Source organism: Sapajus apella, unplaced genomic scaffold (genome assembly GCF_009761245.1).
Source record: "Sapajus apella isolate SASKATOON/1434 unplaced genomic scaffold, GSC_monkey_1.0 scaffold37, whole genome shotgun sequence".
Lineage (NCBI taxonomy): Eukaryota > Metazoa > Chordata > Mammalia > Primates > Cebidae > Sapajus > Sapajus apella.
In genome coordinates this window covers 18672493-18690159 of record NW_022436977.1, presented here as the reverse complement: position 1 = coordinate 18690159, position 17667 = coordinate 18672493, and the positions used below count along the sequence as shown (strand labels likewise).

The 17667-nt window shown below is 37.5% G+C and overlaps 1 long non-coding RNA gene across 1 annotated transcript; it reads left to right on the top strand.

The window, feature by feature from the left end:
• The first annotated feature begins 3365 nt into the window (after window positions 1-3365).
• LOC116564432 lies at window positions 3366-11504 on the top strand. The gene is made up of 3 exons (XR_004274889.1): window positions 3366-3458; window positions 5000-5006; window positions 11288-11504. It is a non-coding gene; the product is annotated as an uncharacterized LOC116564432 (long non-coding RNA).
• Window positions 11505-17667: the final 6163 nt, after the last annotated feature.

The window sequence follows — 17667 nt, the reverse complement described above, 5'->3', positions numbered from 1 at the left end:
CTCCCCAAATACTAATTTTATTAGAGCATCACAGTATCTCAATTTTGCTTTTTGATTGAGTTACTGGAGATGCCTTCGAAATCTTTATTTTATCATAAGAGGGATTATGGCCCAAATCTTGAACAACATGGGCCATAGAATAAGATCCCTTGTGCTCTAATCTATTTTCTGATACTTAAAATTATTTAATCTTATCTCTAAGATAAGAGGTCAAGAGACAAGTCTTAAGGCTGCTATGAGGAGTAAATAAAATATCCATAGCCCATTCTTAAAATAGCCGCTGATACTAGTAAGCACTCCTTAAGTATTAGCAATTAGTGTTTCATCTAAAAGGAGAAAGATATTTACTGTGAAACACAAAGTCCTTTGATAGTACTTCTTGTTCTAGCAGGATTCTGCAAGGATGAAACAGAGAACAGAAGAGGGGAAGGTCAGGATCTGTTTTAAGCACTAAAAGCTGGTAAGAGTATGAAAACTTGGTTTAGACTACTATATCTAATTATACATACACATATTTATGAATAGTATTTAAGGATATTGAAGAATAATGACAAATTTTATATGCAGTGTTATGTGTACACACAAAACAATATCCAAACTTATATATACATATAATATTTGTCATTCTTAAAGATGCTTTCCAAAATTGTATTTTAGGCCCAAGACAAGGATCCTCACCTGTCCAGCTGAGCAGTTTGTCTCCAAATGTAATGTACCCATGAACCACTTGGGGATTTTGGTGTAAGGTGGATTTTTACTATATAGGTCTGGAGTGAGGCCCAAGATTCTAACAGGCTGATAGCAATGCTGATGGTCTCTCTGGGAGAACATTATGGGTAACAAGGACTAAGAGCATTTTGAGTAGAGATAAAAATCGAACACAACACTCCACCTTCTCATTCTCTGCTGTGTCCCAGGAACACTGCCAGCACAGCTACCCTGATCCAAATCCCTTAAAGCCAGTGCTATTAACGAGCCTGCACTTTCCATGTGTGAACTGCGCTGTCAGAACATACTCATCATAGCTCAGGAGTAGAAATGCAATCAGATTGTCATTTGGCTGTTTGGAGGTACTGATCCTGTTGCCTTTGATTAAAAATGCATAAGCTTTCCTGTTTCCAAGTCATATCCTCTGGGGATAGAACGGGGCTCAAGGAGGGCTCGATAATGCCTCCAAGGAAGACACTCCATTACCTGACCCTCTGATAACTATAAGCCCCTTGTGAGGTCAGAATTTCATTATCAAACACTTAGAGGATGATTGCTACTTGACACTGGATAGGCCACAGTTTCACAAATAGTGGCACTAACAGAAACATCAGAAATTCTTTAATCCAACTCTCTCTGTATCTACTCACAGATATTACATGGGAAGTCTGGAGGTATTAACTGACTTGCACAAGATAACACAGCCAGTTTGGAACACAGTTTTCTCCTCAGTCCAGCTCTCCTCTAAACAGTGTTACTGCTGAGAGAATGGAGAGTAAGCTTTACACAGGAAAAGAATGATAACCACCCATGGTAACCTGTACCATGCAGAACAGTGGTGCTTTTACTGAGGTATTTGAATGGGAAATTCTGTAAGGATAGGGATGGCCAAAAAAGGTCTTAAAGGATATGTGGGAATAAAGTTGGACTTTAAGGGAAGAATGAACCAGATCCAAGTTCAGCCCTCCAATGAGAGCATCACATTAAAAATGACTATGCTTAATGCTCATCTTGGAACCTGGATGGTTATGGCAATGAAATCTATGCAGATCTCAAGAAAGCATCCTCATTGGTATAATTCAAAATCACACCAGCTGCGCAGATACATCATTATGTAAACTGTATCAGTGCTCTCAGAATATTTTAAGGAAATGAGGAAAAGCTAGGTATATTGCTATTTGTGGAACCAAGGGGATGGCTATGATAAAGAAGACTTAGTCTTTGAGAGACTACCATACAAGGTATGTCTGGGTTTGAAAAAATGAGATATTGATGAACACCCCTCAGATGTAGGAGCAGAATGTCCAGGCAGATCCTGGAGATGATTCTGTTTCTGGTTACAGGGATTTAAGTAACAAGAGTTTAATCCCCAGAAGGATTTTTTGAGTAAATAGGTCCTGGAAAACATAGCATGCTGGAAGGAAAACAAAGGCGGCTTTAGGAAAAGGCAGGTTTAGGCATAAGACATGCTGGAACCAGGATATGAAGAGAGAAACTGATTTCCAGAAATTAAATAATATCAGGGGTATTGGCATTGATGCAGATGGTCAGAGCAGGACCCAGGACATGGCGAATATGGCACTTATCTGCCAGCCTAAGGATTTGAGAAAAAAGGCAAATGTATCTACAGTTAGAGATGGATGAGTGAACTGGCTACAATTTGGATGGTTATGGCAATGAAATCTAGGATTTAAGCATTTTGCCATAAACAGGGACAAGCTTCTCTCCCTGAGGGTCATCAGCTATGTTAATGTGCAAGAGAGTGCTATACAGACAGACATCACAATGGTAAAACTAGGTAGATAGAGCTTAGACTCTGGAGCCAAGTCATTGTGTCATTTTGCTGTTTCCATGTACCTAGGGATGATATGCGTGGTCTGTGAGCAGATCATAGAGATTGGAGGTAAGTCTGGTTGAAGCTTGGAGTCTGATCTATTGTGTGATCCAAATCAAAGCACATTTTTTATTCCTCCAAGCCAAATTTGTTAATTCCCAAAACTGAATAGGGAGGCTGTCAAATCTTTTACAGTATTATTTTAAAAATTTTTATTTCAAAATAATTCAAGATTTATAAAATGTTATAAAAATAGTCGATTACCACATACACCTTTCAACCATATTCCCCAAGTATTAATTGTTTAAATGATCATGCTTGCTTTAATATACTTTGGGTGAGTGTAACTTTTTTCCAAACCATTTGAGAGTAGGTTACAGGCATAATCTCCTGCTACCCCTAAATACTTCAGTTTGTAATTACTAAAAGAATGTTCTCTTACATATGCACAAGTAATTATAAAAATCAGGAAATATATTGTGAAACTATATTATTCATCCTAAGAGGAATTATTCAGATTTGTCAATTATTCTAGAATGCCCTTTAGAGAAATTTGCCTTTAGGGGGGTAGCAAGGTATGTTATAGGCCCAATCCAGGACTGCGTGTTGTATTTAGCCGTCAGATAGCTTAAATATCCTTTATAGTTTAAATATCCTTAAATAGTTTCTTAGACTTTGTATTTCATCTTCGTAACATTTTTAAAGAGTATTAGCCCTTTTTTTCTTTTTTTTTTTTGTAAAATGTCCCTCAATAGGATTTTGAAAGTTTTCCTATGGGCTAATTCAGGGATGCTTTTATTTGTCCCTCTTCATGCTACTATAAGGACATACCTGAGATTGGGTAATTTATAAAGAAAAGAAGTTTAATTGACTCACAGTTCCACATGGCAGAGGAAGCATCAGGAAAGTTACAATCGTGGTAGAAGGGGAAGCAAACACATCCTTCTTCACATGGTGACAGGAGAGATAAGTCCAGAGCAAAGTGGGTAAAAGCCCCTTATAAAACCATCAGATTTCATGAGAACTCCTTCACTCTCATGAGTACAGCATGGGAGAACGACTATCATGATCTAATCACCTTCTACAAGTTCTATCCTCCAACACGTGGAGATTACAATTCAGATTACTATTCAAGATGAGATTTGGGTGGGGACACAGAGTCGGACCATATCAGTATGTATTTTTGACAGAATTAATGCTGGCTTCATATTTATCATCAGAATCAAATGCAATAATGTATATGAAAGTGCTTTGGTTAAATGTAAAGTTCTATTACAAACCTAAAGTTGAGGACCAAATTCTCCATTTCCTGTCTATTCTTATCTCCTAGAAAGCATGAAAAGTGCCCTGGGGAGACAAATGTTTAATTTAGGCACACTAATGAAACTGGAGGATATAAGTCAGTTGTGCATCAAGTTCACTGTTACAGAAACTTTAAAACACTGGCATTAGGATAACCTAGAGTGTTCCTGGCATCCTCTGGAGCTCTATTTTTTTTCCTTACACAGGCTTTTCTCCTTGTAAAATTCTTACACATTTAATTCCATCTTGGTATTTGAGGTCCTGAGCTAATACAGGGAACTACTATTCTACTGAACACTGTGGGAAAAATATGAGAGGAAAAAATTATGTCTGGCTGAAGAGTACAGCACACTACTGTAATAGACAAGTTGTCTGGCGAGGACGTCTCGTGATACCTGGTACCCTTCCCTGCACCGGTCCAAACTATAGCATTTGACGAAGTAAAAGTTAAATATACCAACTATTTGCATTTCAGAGAGAGCAGAGAATGCCAAGTTTATCCCAGAGTGAACCACCAGTTGGATCAGGGACAGAAAGGCACAACAGTAGCCCCAGGAGGGAAAGGAGAAGGGAAGATACATAACATAGATCCATTAATTTGCCATAATAACAAGCGTCCCCTTAAGAAGTAAGAGTAAAGTTTATTGGTTTCATATTGGTTGATAGTAAGAACAATGATTAAGAATGAGAGGAAAACATCCACTTCCCTGAAAGAGATTCTAAATGGGGTTTCTAACACTTCTCGCTCTTAAATGACAATGGGTAATGATCCCTCATATTTCATTCTTACTGTGTCATGTAAACAACTAGGAGACAAGCCTGCCTGGAATTGCAGCCAACATATTAGTTTTCTGTAGCTAAGACTATATCTGATGTGTGAAAGGCACATCAGCCTTTCAGAGGTGGAAGAGTCAATGTACCCCAGGGATTCCTGTTGGTGATGCTTGGAAAACAAGTATGCTAGTCCCAGAATCACCAACAGTCTGACTTGCACAGCCTCAGGGGACAGCTCTAGCAGCCTTTGTGAGGAGTCTAAAGTGCCTCTGGCAATCCTCAAATACTGAATGATCCAGGTGGGAACCTGGGGTAAAAAGAAAAAAATCAATTGAACTAATGCCGCAATTAATGCAAAAAAAAAAAAAAAAAAAAAAAAAGATGGTGTGTTCAGTTATAAAGATCTCAAGAAAACATCCTCATTGGTCTAATTTAAAACCATACCAGCTGGGCAGATAAATCATTACATAAACTGCATCACCGCTATCAGAATAATTTAAGGAAATGAGGAAAGTCTAGGTATGTTTCTATTCATGAATTCTCTTCATCACACACACACACACACCCCAATGCTGAATGTGCTATAATTAGTTTTGTTCTCTACAGAAAGCTTCATTTATTGGGGATGCCATTAAACAAGTGAAATACAAATTACAAGTGACATTGATATGATCATAATCGCTCTTTCCTGGCTGCCAGAGTTATTTTCTGAGAGGAGCCTGCATTTCTACAGATGGCAGAAAAAAATGAGGCCTGCAGAACACACCATTATTCCTGCGAGGCCCTCAGTTCATTAGTTGAAGCAGCCAAGTCTTCACGAGCCGCAACTGATCAGCAAATGGGAAATGAGCAAGAGTATAAATTTCCAGCAAACCAAATCATTAACATTTGCTGCCTGCATCCTGGAAACACAGTAAATCAAATGTGTCATCATTTATCAAGACAAAATATCATTACTAATTGGGATTAATTTGCTGCTGTGGGATTGCTGACCTTTGCTGAAAGAAAATAAAACTGCTCGTTAACTGTCTTCATTTAATTTTCCTTGAAGAAGGGAGAGGGGAAAACACATTCTGGCTTAGGGAGGAGTGAGGAAAGGTGGGTTGGGAACGTTTTTATCTTTCTAACACTACACATTTTAAAGTCACAACTTGATGAGAGAACCTGCTCCTATGCTGTTGCCAATCCATGATCCAGGATTTTCTATTTGTGTCCTGAGATAAATGCCTCTGGTTGTCACTGCCTGTGATTTAACACTGTCTTGGGAAATAATAATTAAAATAATGGCTAGGGTAAAATTATATATGACTTCACTTATAAATAGGAAAAGGCAAGCCCACTGCAACTCTAGGATTTATCTGTCTGCACTAATATTAAATGTGATTCAAAATAAATAACATATATGTCTGAGCATCCCCAGTGATTCTATATCTTCCTGGGGTCTACATGGAACCACTGACTCAATGATTTTGGGTATGATCTTTTACTCTAGCAGGTACCAATTTTTTTTTTTTTTTTTTTTTTAAATATAGGGCAGAGGAATGTGTGTGCTATGCTAAGTGACTGTAAATGCCTGAATCAAGGTTCTTGTCTTTAGACTCCAGGAAAATGTGGATACTGAGACTTCAACTGTGGACTCAAATCAAGACATTAAATACCACTGATATTTAAATTTTATAAAACATTGCATACAATTTTTATTTATCTTGATTGTTATTTGATGCCCCCTTAAATTTTGCTTCTGAGGAAAGTTTCTCATACACCTCCCCCTAGTTGTGACAGGCAATGCTGAAGTTTAAATTATTTACTCATCACAACAACTAACAGGAAAACTCAAGGTGAATAACCTTCCCAATCTGGCAAACAGTGGAATTAGGTTCCAAATGAGGGCATCAATGCTTGGTTTTTGCATCCATGCTCCTAATACTGCTATTTCTCTTAGCTATTGCGAGTAAATGACAGTAGGTTAAGAAGCGGACCGTGCCACCAAGTGGTAAATGATGTCTTGGGAACTTTAGACACACATATACGTGAACACATATACACATAAACATACACATTCACATACTTAAAACAATTAAATGCCAGGCAATAGTTAAATTAAGAATGTGTGGGTAAGCCAATGTATGCTACTGTGAAATTGAATATGAAAAAACGAAACCCTAATTGTTTTATTTAAGACTTCTACAAAGCACTGCCCTGCCAAATTTGCAAGTCACTGCTAGCCACTTGCTATGAAACACATAATTCTGGACCAAAGCAGGAAAGGGGTTAAGGCAAATGTGCAGTTCAAGGCCTGGACACATCCTAAGTCTCTGGTCAAACCATTTTGGGAGTTTACAAATATCCAATTCATAAATAGTTTACTTATTTTCCTGTCAACATAAGCTAATACTTGCAGTGGTAGGAAGCATATTAATATTTCTTCTAAAGTGTTTTAAAACAATTTTCTCCTCTTAATGAGGAGAAACATCCTTCTCATAATTTTGCACTGTAGTGTGTCTTGCAAACTTTGTGTAACCTATTTATTTTATTTTTTATTTTTGTGGGTACATAGCGGGCATATATTTATTGGGTGCACGAGATGTTTTAATATAGGTATGCAATGTGTAATAATCACATCATGGACAATGGGGTATTTATCCCCTCAAGCATTTATCCTTTGTTTAACAAACAATCCAATTATACTCTTTTAGTTATTTTTAAATCAGCAATTATACTATTATTGACTATAGTAACCCTGTTGTGCTAACAGGTTTTACTCATTGTTTCTATCTGCTTTTTTGTACTCATTAATCATCCCTTGACTCCCCACCACCATTTCTACTCTACCCTTTCCAGCCTCTGGTATCCATCCTTCCACTATCTATCTCCACGAATTCAATTGTTTTGATTTTTATATCTCATAAGTGAGAACATGTGATGTTGGTTTTTCAGTGCCTGTTTTGTTTCTCTTGACATAATGATCTCCAGTACCATTCATATTGTTGCAAATGACGGGATCTCATTTCTTTTTTTCTTTTTTTAAATTGTACTTTAAGTTCTGGGGTACATGTGCAGATCATGCAGGATTGTTGCATAGGTATACAGTTGTCAATGTGGTTTGCTGCCTCCAACCCCCCATCACCTACATCTGGCATTTCTCCCCATGTTATCCCTCCCAGACCTCCCCAGTCCCCCGCTGTCCCTCCCTCTTGGTCCCCCACAACAGACCCCAGTGTGTGATGGCTCCCCTTCCTGTGTCCATGTGTTCTCATTGTTCAACACCTGCCTATGAGTGAGAACATGTGGTGTTTGATTTTCTCTTCTTGTGTCAGTTTGCTGAGAATGATGGTTTCCAGATTCATCCATGTCCCTACAAAGGACACGAACTCATCGTTTTTTATGGCTGCATGGTCTTCCATGGTGTATATGTGCCACATTTTCCTTGTTCAGTTTATCATCGATGGGCATTTGGGTTGGTTCCAGGTCTTTGCTATTGTAAAGAGGGCCACTATGAACATTCATGTGCATGTGTCTTTATAGTACAATGATTTATAATCCTTTGGGTATATACCCAGTAATGAGATTGCTGGGTCAAATGGAATTTCTATTTGTAGGTCCTTGAGGAATCATCACACTGTCTTCCACAATGGTTGAACTAGTTTACACTCCCACTAACACTGTAACAGTGTTCCTATTTCTCCACATCCTCTCCAGCATCTGTTGTCTCCAGACATTTTAATGATTGCCATTCTAACTGGCAGGAGGTGGTATCTTAATGTGGTTTTGATTTGCATTTCTCTAATAATCAGTGATGATGAGCATTTTTTCATATGATTTTTGGTCTCATATATGTCTTCTTTTGAAAAGTGTCTGTTCATATCCTTTGCCCACATTTGGATGGGTTTGTTTTTTTCTTGTAAATCTGTTTTAGTTCTTTGTAGATTCTGGATATTAGCCCTTTATCAGATGGGTAGATTGCAAAAAATTTTCCCATTCTGTTGGTTACTGGTTCACTCTGATCGTTTCTTTTGCTGTACAGAAGCTCTGGAGTTTAATTAGGTCCCATTTGTCTATTTTGGCTTTTGTTGCCATTGCTTTTGGTGTTTTAGTCATGAAGTCCTTGCCTATGCCTATGTCCTGAATGGTTTTGTCTAGCTTTTCTTCTAGGGTTTTTATGGTGGTAGGTCTTATGTTTAACTCTTTAATCCATGTGGAGTTAATTTTAGTGTAAGTTGTCAGGAAGGGGTCCAGTTTCTGCTTTCTGCACAGTGCTCATTTCTTTTTATGACTGAATAGTACTTCACTGTGTACATGTGTCACATTTTTTAGAATCCATTCATCTGTTGATGGACACTAAGATTGTTTTCAAATCTTGGCTGTTGTGAAGAGCACTACAGTCAGACTGCAGATATCTCATTGATACAGTGATTTCCTTTCCTTTGAATATTTACCCAACAGTGGGACTGCAGGATCACATGGTGGCTCTATTTTTAGATGTGAGAACTCTCCAAACTGTTCTCTATAGTAGATGTACAAATTTACATTCCCACCACAGTGTATGATCTTTTCATTCTCACCAGCAGTTGTTATCACCTGTCTTTCGGAGGAAAAATAAAACCATTTTAACTGGGGTGAGATAATTCATAGTAGCTTTGTTTTGCATTTCTCTAATGATCAATGCTGTTGAGCACCTTTTCATATACCTGTTTTCTATTTGTATATCTTCTTTTGAGAAACATCAATTCAAATCTTTTGCCCATTTTTTCCCTAAAGAGTTGTTGCAGTTCTTTATATATTTTGGTTATATATCCCTTGTCAGAGGGGTTGTTTGCAAATATTTTATCCCAATCTATGGGTCATCTTTTCACTTTGTTGATTGTATCCTTTGCTGTACAGAAGCTTTTTAACTTGATGCGATCCTGCTTGTCCATATTTGCTTTGGTTGCCCATGCTTATGTGGTATCATTAAAAAGGTTTGCTCAGACCAATGTCCTGGAGATGTTTCCCAACGTTGTCTCATAGTACGTTCATAGTTTGGGGTCTTTGAGTCTGTAATCTATTTTCATTTGAGCTTTGTATATAGTTAGAGACAAGTTGAATTTCGTTATTCTGCTTATGGTATTCACTTTTCCCAGCACCATTTATTGAAGAGACTGTCTTTTGCCCAATGTACGTTCTTGGCACATTTGTTGAAAATGAGTTCACTGTAGGTATGTGAATTTGTTTCTGAGACTCTATTCTATTCCATTGGTTAATTTGTCTGTTTTTTTATGCCAGTATCACATTGTGTTGGTTACTATATCTCTGCAGTATAATTTGAAGGCAAGTAATATGATTCCTACAGTTTTTTTTCTTTTTGTTTGGGATAGCTTTGAATATTTTCGGTCTTTTGTGGTTCCTTATAAATATTAGAATTTTTTTCTATTTCTGTGAAGAATGTCATTGATATTTTCATAGGAATTGCATGGAATCTGTACATTGCTTTGGGTATTATCAACATTTTAACCATATTGATTCTTCCAATCCATGAACATGGAATATCTTTCTGGTTTTGGTGTTCTCTTCAATTTGTTTCAACAGTGTTTTATGTTTTTCATTATAGAGATCTTTCAGTTAGCTGGTTAATTCCTAGGTGTTTTATTTTATTTGTGGCCACTGTAAATGGGATTACATTTTTTTTTTTAGATTGTTCACTTTTGGCATACTGTAATGCTACTAATTTTTGCATGATGATTTTGTATTCTGCAACTTTAGTGAATTTGTTCACAAGTTCTAATCATTCTTTGGTGCATTCTTTGGGTTATATTATACCAAATATAAGATCATGTCATCTACACACAAGTATAATTTAACCTTTTCCCTTCCAATTTGAATGCCCTTTATTTCTTTCTCTTGTCTGATTGCTCTAACTAGGACTTCCCGTACTATGCTGAATAACCGTGGTGACATTGGGCATTCTTGTTGTGTCCCAAATATTTGAGAAAAGGCTTTCAGTTTTTCCCATAGTTGTGAGTCTGTCATAATGGCTTTTATTCTGTGGATTTATGTTCCTTCTATACAGTTTTTTGAGAGTTTTTATCATTAAGTGATACTGAACTTTATCAAATGTTTTTCCAGCATCTATTGAAATAATCATATGGTTTTTGTACTTCATTTTGTTGATATGATGTATCACATTGATAGATTTGCATATGTTGATTCATCCTTGCATCTCTGTGATAAATCCCACTGGGTCATGATGAATGATCTTTTTAATGTACTCCTGAATTTGGTTTGCCAGTATTTTTTGAAGATTTTTACATAAATATTCATCAGAGACAGTGGGCTGTAGTTTTATGTTTTTCATGTGTTTTTGTCTGGTGTTGGTATCAGGGTAATACTGACTCCATAGAATAAGCTTCTTAGTATTTCCTCCTCCTCCATTCTATGGAATAGTTTGAGTAGGATTGGTATTAACTTTTTAAATGTATGGTAGAATTCAGCAGTGAAGCCATTAGATCTCTGATTTTATCTACTGTGAGATTCTTTGTTATGGCTTTGATTACTGTATTAGTCCATTTTCACACGATTATGAAGAACTACCTGAGATGAGTAATCTATGAAGACAAGAGGTTTGTCTCACAGTTCTGCAGGCTTAACAGAAAACATGACTGGGAGGCCTCAGGAAACTTACAATCATGGCAGAAGGTGAAGGGGAAGCAATCACATCTTACCATGGCAGAAAAGAAAAGAGAAAGAGAGAGCAAAGGAGGAAGTGCTACATACTTTCAAACAATCAGGTCTTGTAAGAACTCACTCACTATTATGAGAAGAGCAAGGGGTAAGTCTGCCCCCATGATTCAATCACCTCTTGCCAGACTCCTTCTGTGACATGTGGGAATCACTGTTGGAGATGAGATATGGGTGGGGACACAGAGCCAAACTATATCAATTATGTTACTTGTTATTGGTTTGTATAGGTTTTGGATTTCTTTCTGGTTCAATCTTAGTAGGTTGTATGTATCTTTCAATTTGTCCATTTTGTCTAGATTTTCCCATTTATTGGCAAACAATTGCTCATAGTAGCCACTAAGGATCCTTTTAATTTTTACAGTATTAGTTGTAATGTCTCCTTTCCATTTCTGAATTATTTGGATCTACTCTTTTTTTTTCAGAAGGCTAAAGTTGTCAATTTTGTTTTTTTTAGTTATCAATTTTAACTTTTCAAAAAAACATTTTGTCTCATCAATCTTTTGTATTGTGTTCATTTCAATTTTATTATTTCTGCTCAGATTTTTATTTCTTCTACTAATTTTGAGTTCAGTCATTCTTGTTTTTCTAGTTCTTCAAGATGAATCAGGAGGTTGTTTATTTGAAGTTTTTCTTTCTTTATTATAAGCACTTATACTGCTTTTGCTATATCCCATAGGTTTTGGTATGTTGTTTATATTCTTATTTGTTTTAATAAATTTTTAATTATTTCCTTAATTTCTTCATTGATCCATTGGTCATTCAGGAGTATGTTGTTTAGTTTTCATTTATTTGCATAGTTTCCAAAATTCTTGTTGTTGCTGATTTCTACTTTTATTCCATTGTGGTGAGAAAAGATGCTTGATATTATTTCAGTTCTTTTAAATGTTTTAAGACTTATTCTGTGAACTAACACATTGTCTATCCTTGAGAATAATTCATATCCTGAGGAAAAGAATGTGTATTCTGAAGGTGGATGAAATATTCTGTACATATCTATTAGATACATTCAATCTATAGATATTTTCTGTTTAGAAGATCCGTCCAATGTGGAAAATGGGCTGTTAAAGGCTCCAGCTATTTACTGATTTGGGCCTCTCTCTCTTTAGCTCTAATAATATATTCCTTTGTATATCTTTATATATGTATTTCTCTTTATTGGAAGCATAAATATTTAAAATTGTTATACCCTCTTGTTAAATTGACCCCTTTCTCATTATATAGTAACCTTATTTTTCTCTTCTTATGGTTTTTTGTCTTGAAATCTATTTTGTCTGATGTAAGTATAGCAACTCCTGCTCTTTTTTGGTTTCCAATGGCAGGGAATTTTTTTTTCCATCCCTTTATTTTCAGTCTATGTGTGTATATACATGTGAAGTGTGTTTCTTATAGACAATAGATGACTGGGTCTTGTTTTTTCATCCATTCAGCAACTCTACGTCTTTTTATTGGAGAGTTTAGCCCATTTACATTCAATGGTATTATTGATAAGTACTTGCTTTTGCCATATTTAAATTTGCTTTCTGGGTGTTTTGTGTCCTTCTTTTCCTTCTTTCTTTCTTTCCTGTCTTTCTTTTAGTGAAGGTGATTTTCTCTGATGATAAGATTTAGTTTTGTCATTCTATTTTTTGTGCATCCATTATATGTTTTTTTGGTTTGGGATTGCATGAAGCTTTCAGGTACTCTTATAATCCATTAATTGAAGCTAATAAAAACTTAACACTGTTTGTGTAAGCCAATAAACAAGAACATAAGCAAAAAAAAAAAAACTGATAAAAATTCTACACCTTAAATTTGTCCCCCTGCTCTTTAACTTTTTTGTTTCTATTTATACATTATTGTACTGTCTGTGTCTGGAAAAGTTGTAGTTCTTTTTGTTGTTACTGGTTCATCATTTAGTCTTTCTGCTTGGGATAAGAGTAATTTACACATCAAACTTATAGTGTTATAATATTCTGTGTTTTTTTCTGTGTACTTACTATTACCAATGAGTTTTGTACTTTCAGGTAAGAACCTATGGTTCATTAATATCCCTCTCTTTTTGACTGAAGTACTCCCTTTAGAGTATTTTTTTGCAGAAGAAGTCTGGTATTGATGAAATGCCTCAGCTTTTGTTTATCTGGGAAGGTCTTTATTTCTCCTTCATGTTTGAAAGATATTTTCACGGATATATTATTCTAGGATGAAAGCTTTTTTCCTCCATCACCTTTAATATGTCATGCAACTCTCTCCTGGCCTGTAAGGTTTCCACTGAGAAGTCTGCTGCCAAATGTATTGAAGTTCAATTGTTTCTTTTCTTTTGGTGCTTTTAGGATCTTTTCTTGATCTCTGATGTTTGGGAATTTGATTATTAAATGCCTGGAGGTAATCTTATTTAGGTTAAATCTGCTTGGTGTTCTATTACATTCATGTGCTTGGATATTGATATCTTTCTGTAGGTATGAGAAGTTCTCTATAATTATTTCTTTGAATAACCTTTTTTACCCCTATCTCACTACCTTCTCTTTAGGGTCAATACTGCTTAGATTTGCCCTTTGAAGCTATTTTTTTTTAGGTCCTGTAGGTGTGCTTCATTTTTTTAAATTATTTTTTCTTTTGTCTCCTCTCACAATGTATTTTCAAAAAGCCTGTCTTCAAGCTCACTAATTCTCTTCTGCTTGATCACTTCTGCTATTAAAAGCTCTGATGCATTCTTCAGTACACCAAGTGCATTTTTCAGCTGCAGAATTTCTGCTTGAATCTTTTTAGTTATTTCAATTTGTTAAATTTGTCTGATCAAATTCTGAATTCCTCTTTGTTATCTTGAATGGTTTCTTCAAAACAGCTATTTTTAATTCTCTATTTGAAAGGTTTGGCATCTCTGTTTCTCCAGGACTGGTTCCTGATACCTTATTTAGTTCAATTGGTGAGGACATGTTTTCCTTGATTGTCTTGATAATGGTAGATGCTTGTTTGTGTCTGGGCCTTGAAGAACTAGGGTTTGATGATTGTTTTCTCAGTCTGAGCTTCTTTGAATGCATTTGTCTTGGGAAGATTTTCCAGATATTCAAAATGATTTGAATTTTGTGATCCAAGATGTATCTGCTTTAGGGGGCATCCCACACCCAGTAACACTGGTTCTTGCAGACTCATAGAGGTACCACCTTGATTGTCTTGAACAAGACAGACTCCAGGAGATTCTCTAGATTAACAGGCAGAGACTACTGTTCTGTTCCCTTACATTCTCCCAAACAAACAGAATCTCTCCCTTTGTTCTTAGCCACTTAAAGCTGACAGTGGAGTGACACAAGCACCCCTGCTGCCCCCACCATTATAACTGTACTGTCAGACCTGAAGCCAGCACAGCCCTGAGTCTCACCCAGTCTGGTGTAACATCTCCCTGGTTATTGTCTGTGTTCATGCAAGGTCCTAGGGCTCTACATCAACAATGTCAAAACCAGCCAGGAATATGTTTTTCTCTTTGGAGCAGTGAGTTTTCACAGACGCCAGCGCGGTCCAGAGGTGCTGTCTGGGAGCCAGAGACTAGAGTCAAAAATCTTAGAAGGCTACCTGACGTTCTATTGTTGTACTGTGGCTGACGCGGCACTCAGCCCACAGAAGGCACTCATTCTCATTCTTTGCTCCCATTCCGATGTCAGAGGAGCTTCACTCCGTGGCCATTGCCACCATAGGCCAATCGGGAGTACTTCCAAACTACTACTGATGTTTCCTTAAGGCCCAAGTGCTCTTCACTCAGCTTTTACTGAATGCTGCCTGGCCTGGGACTCATCCTTCAAGACAGTGGGCTCCTCTCTGGCCTAGGGAACGTCCAAAATCTCATCCAAGATACAAGTCCTGGAATTGGAGACCCCAATAGCCTGCTTGATACTCTACCCTGTGGCCAAGCTGGTGCTCTACACCCCTGCGGCCAAGGTACAAGAAAAAGCCCCCTCTACTTCCCCTCTGCTTTTCTCAAGCAGAAGGTATCCCACACTATAGGCACTACAGCTGGGAATGTGTTGAGTCTCACTAGAAGCTAGCAAGTCTGAGAGTCTCATCCAAAGCCTCTGATGTAGTACCTAGGTATCACTTCTTGTTATTCAGGGCCCAAGGCTTTTCAGTTACCAGGTGATAAATTCTGGCAGGACTGGATCTTGAAGGAAGGACCTTCAAGGCAGTGGGTTCCCTTCTGGCGCAGTGTAGATCTAGAAATGATGTCCAGGAGCTAGGGCCTGGAAAGGGAGCCTCAAGACTCACAGTAATACACTATACTATTGTGCCTGAGCTGTTATCTAAGATGTAAGACAAAGTCCTCCCCACTCTTCCTTCTCTTCTCCTCAAGTGAAGAAAGGGGTCTCCTTTGGAGCCATAGTCAGTGCAGCCTGGGGTTAGCAGTGATACCAGTACTCCCTTAGCTGTCCCACTTAGTGTCTAAGTATGTCACATGCCCACCCTGTGAACTGTTTTTTGACCTAGTTCAGCACTAGCACTTTCCTGGGAGTTGCAATTCTTGTGCCCTCGACTGCCTCTCATATTTATTTAGATCCTCAGAGCATCTTTGCTCATGGTGGTGAGGCTTGAGAGAACTCAAGGTTCTAACCACTGGGAACAGCGATTCCCTCTGAATAGGGCTGGTTTAAATGCTCCTTCTTTGGGTGGGCATCAGCTGAATTTGGTCCAGCTTTTCCTGGTGCTGTAATAGGGCAGCACTGAGTTCAGTGCCTCACAACTGCTGTGCTCTCCCTCCCCAACACACAGAAATGCTCTCTGCACCATGTTACTAATAACAGGGGTGGGGATGAGCAAGGGCGGCATCACCAATTCAAGACTTTTCTTTCTACCTCTTCAATGATATGAAGTTAAAACCAGGTACTGCGCATGCTCACCTGATTTTGGTTCCTATGAAGAGGCTTTGTTTATGTGTAGATAGCTGTTAAAATGATGTCCTTGCAGGAGGGATGATCAATGGAGTTTTCTGTTTCACCATCTGCTCTACCTCCTCCCTGTAGTAACTTGTGTAACTTTCTAAAAAAAGATGTGTGCGGTGGCACATTGAGGTTGGGCGGGGGGGCAGGAGGGAGGGAAGCGGGCGCGCCAAACCACACCAATTTCCCTTAATTCTGATTTAATAAATTTTGCTAAAATGTGTGGTATTTCATAGCTCAGTGTTATGGAAAGAACCCAATGCCAGACTTGCAGAAACTGTTGAAGAAAATGTGTGGTTAAGCTCCTCTGAAGGAGGAGAGCTGTGAGTGAATGCACTGGCTGCTTACGATAGCAAGTACTTGCAAAAAAGTGAGGACAAGGTGGACAGATTTAGGAGTCCCACAGCCCTTATCAAAATGATATTCCTGCGAGCCCTGTCCAAGTACAGATGACTTTGGGAAACTGAATTGATGGCTCTGCAATGCTTACGAAAAAATAAGTGTATGTACCTGAAAGTTCCTTTAGTTCAAGATGGTCTTGTTACTGATGTTTCTTCTTCCTGCTCACTCAAATCTAATCTTAAATCTTGTTGATGTTAGAATTCTCAGCCATTCAACCATGGTCCAAAGAGATCACATAGTTATCAACCACATCACTTTGGTTTTATCACTGATTGCTTTAAGTGCCTTTTTCTTGCCCTGAAATGAATATGGGACAGCCAAGGATTTTATGAATTCAGTTTGCTAGTACCCAGATTTGACTGTCTAACATTGTTAGGAGTTAATGAATTCCTTTTCATATACAAACTTTAAAAAATATCCCTACCCTGGAACTGCTACTAGTTTCAACGACATGATACACAGAAGTAGTTTTAATCAAAGATAATATCTATAGATACATCAATTTTAAAACCTGCCCCTCCTTCAAAACTAAATTAAACTCTGAAGGTTTTAGTTAATAGCACTATAACAACTGGATTGTATGCTGACTCTTCATGGGTCCTTGTAGTTCTATGCTAAATGTCACATAAACATATTTTTTATTTGGGTGTTAAGACATAAATACAGCATTTTAAAAAAGCATAAGATGAAGTCAAAGTGTATGTAGTTTTGCCAAATTCCCTAACATTTCAAATTATAACTACAGCTCTAAAGTGTTATTTGTCAGCACCTTTCTAGTGGGGAGTTGCTGGTGATCCTCTAACTAAAAGTTAGATCAATGCCCTGTGCTTTCAGACTTTGGGAGACTTCTGGTGGGGCCAACTGAATGCAGCTTATGGAAAACTAAAGCCAGATTTGCTTGTAAAATTTTACTAATATTTAATAATCTCATGGTGTATAGTTCAAAGGAGGAAGCTTTGACAAAGTGTATGCAGGCTCAGACTTTCCATATTGTTGTATCATTCACAGTCCTCTATGAGTTATGCCCCA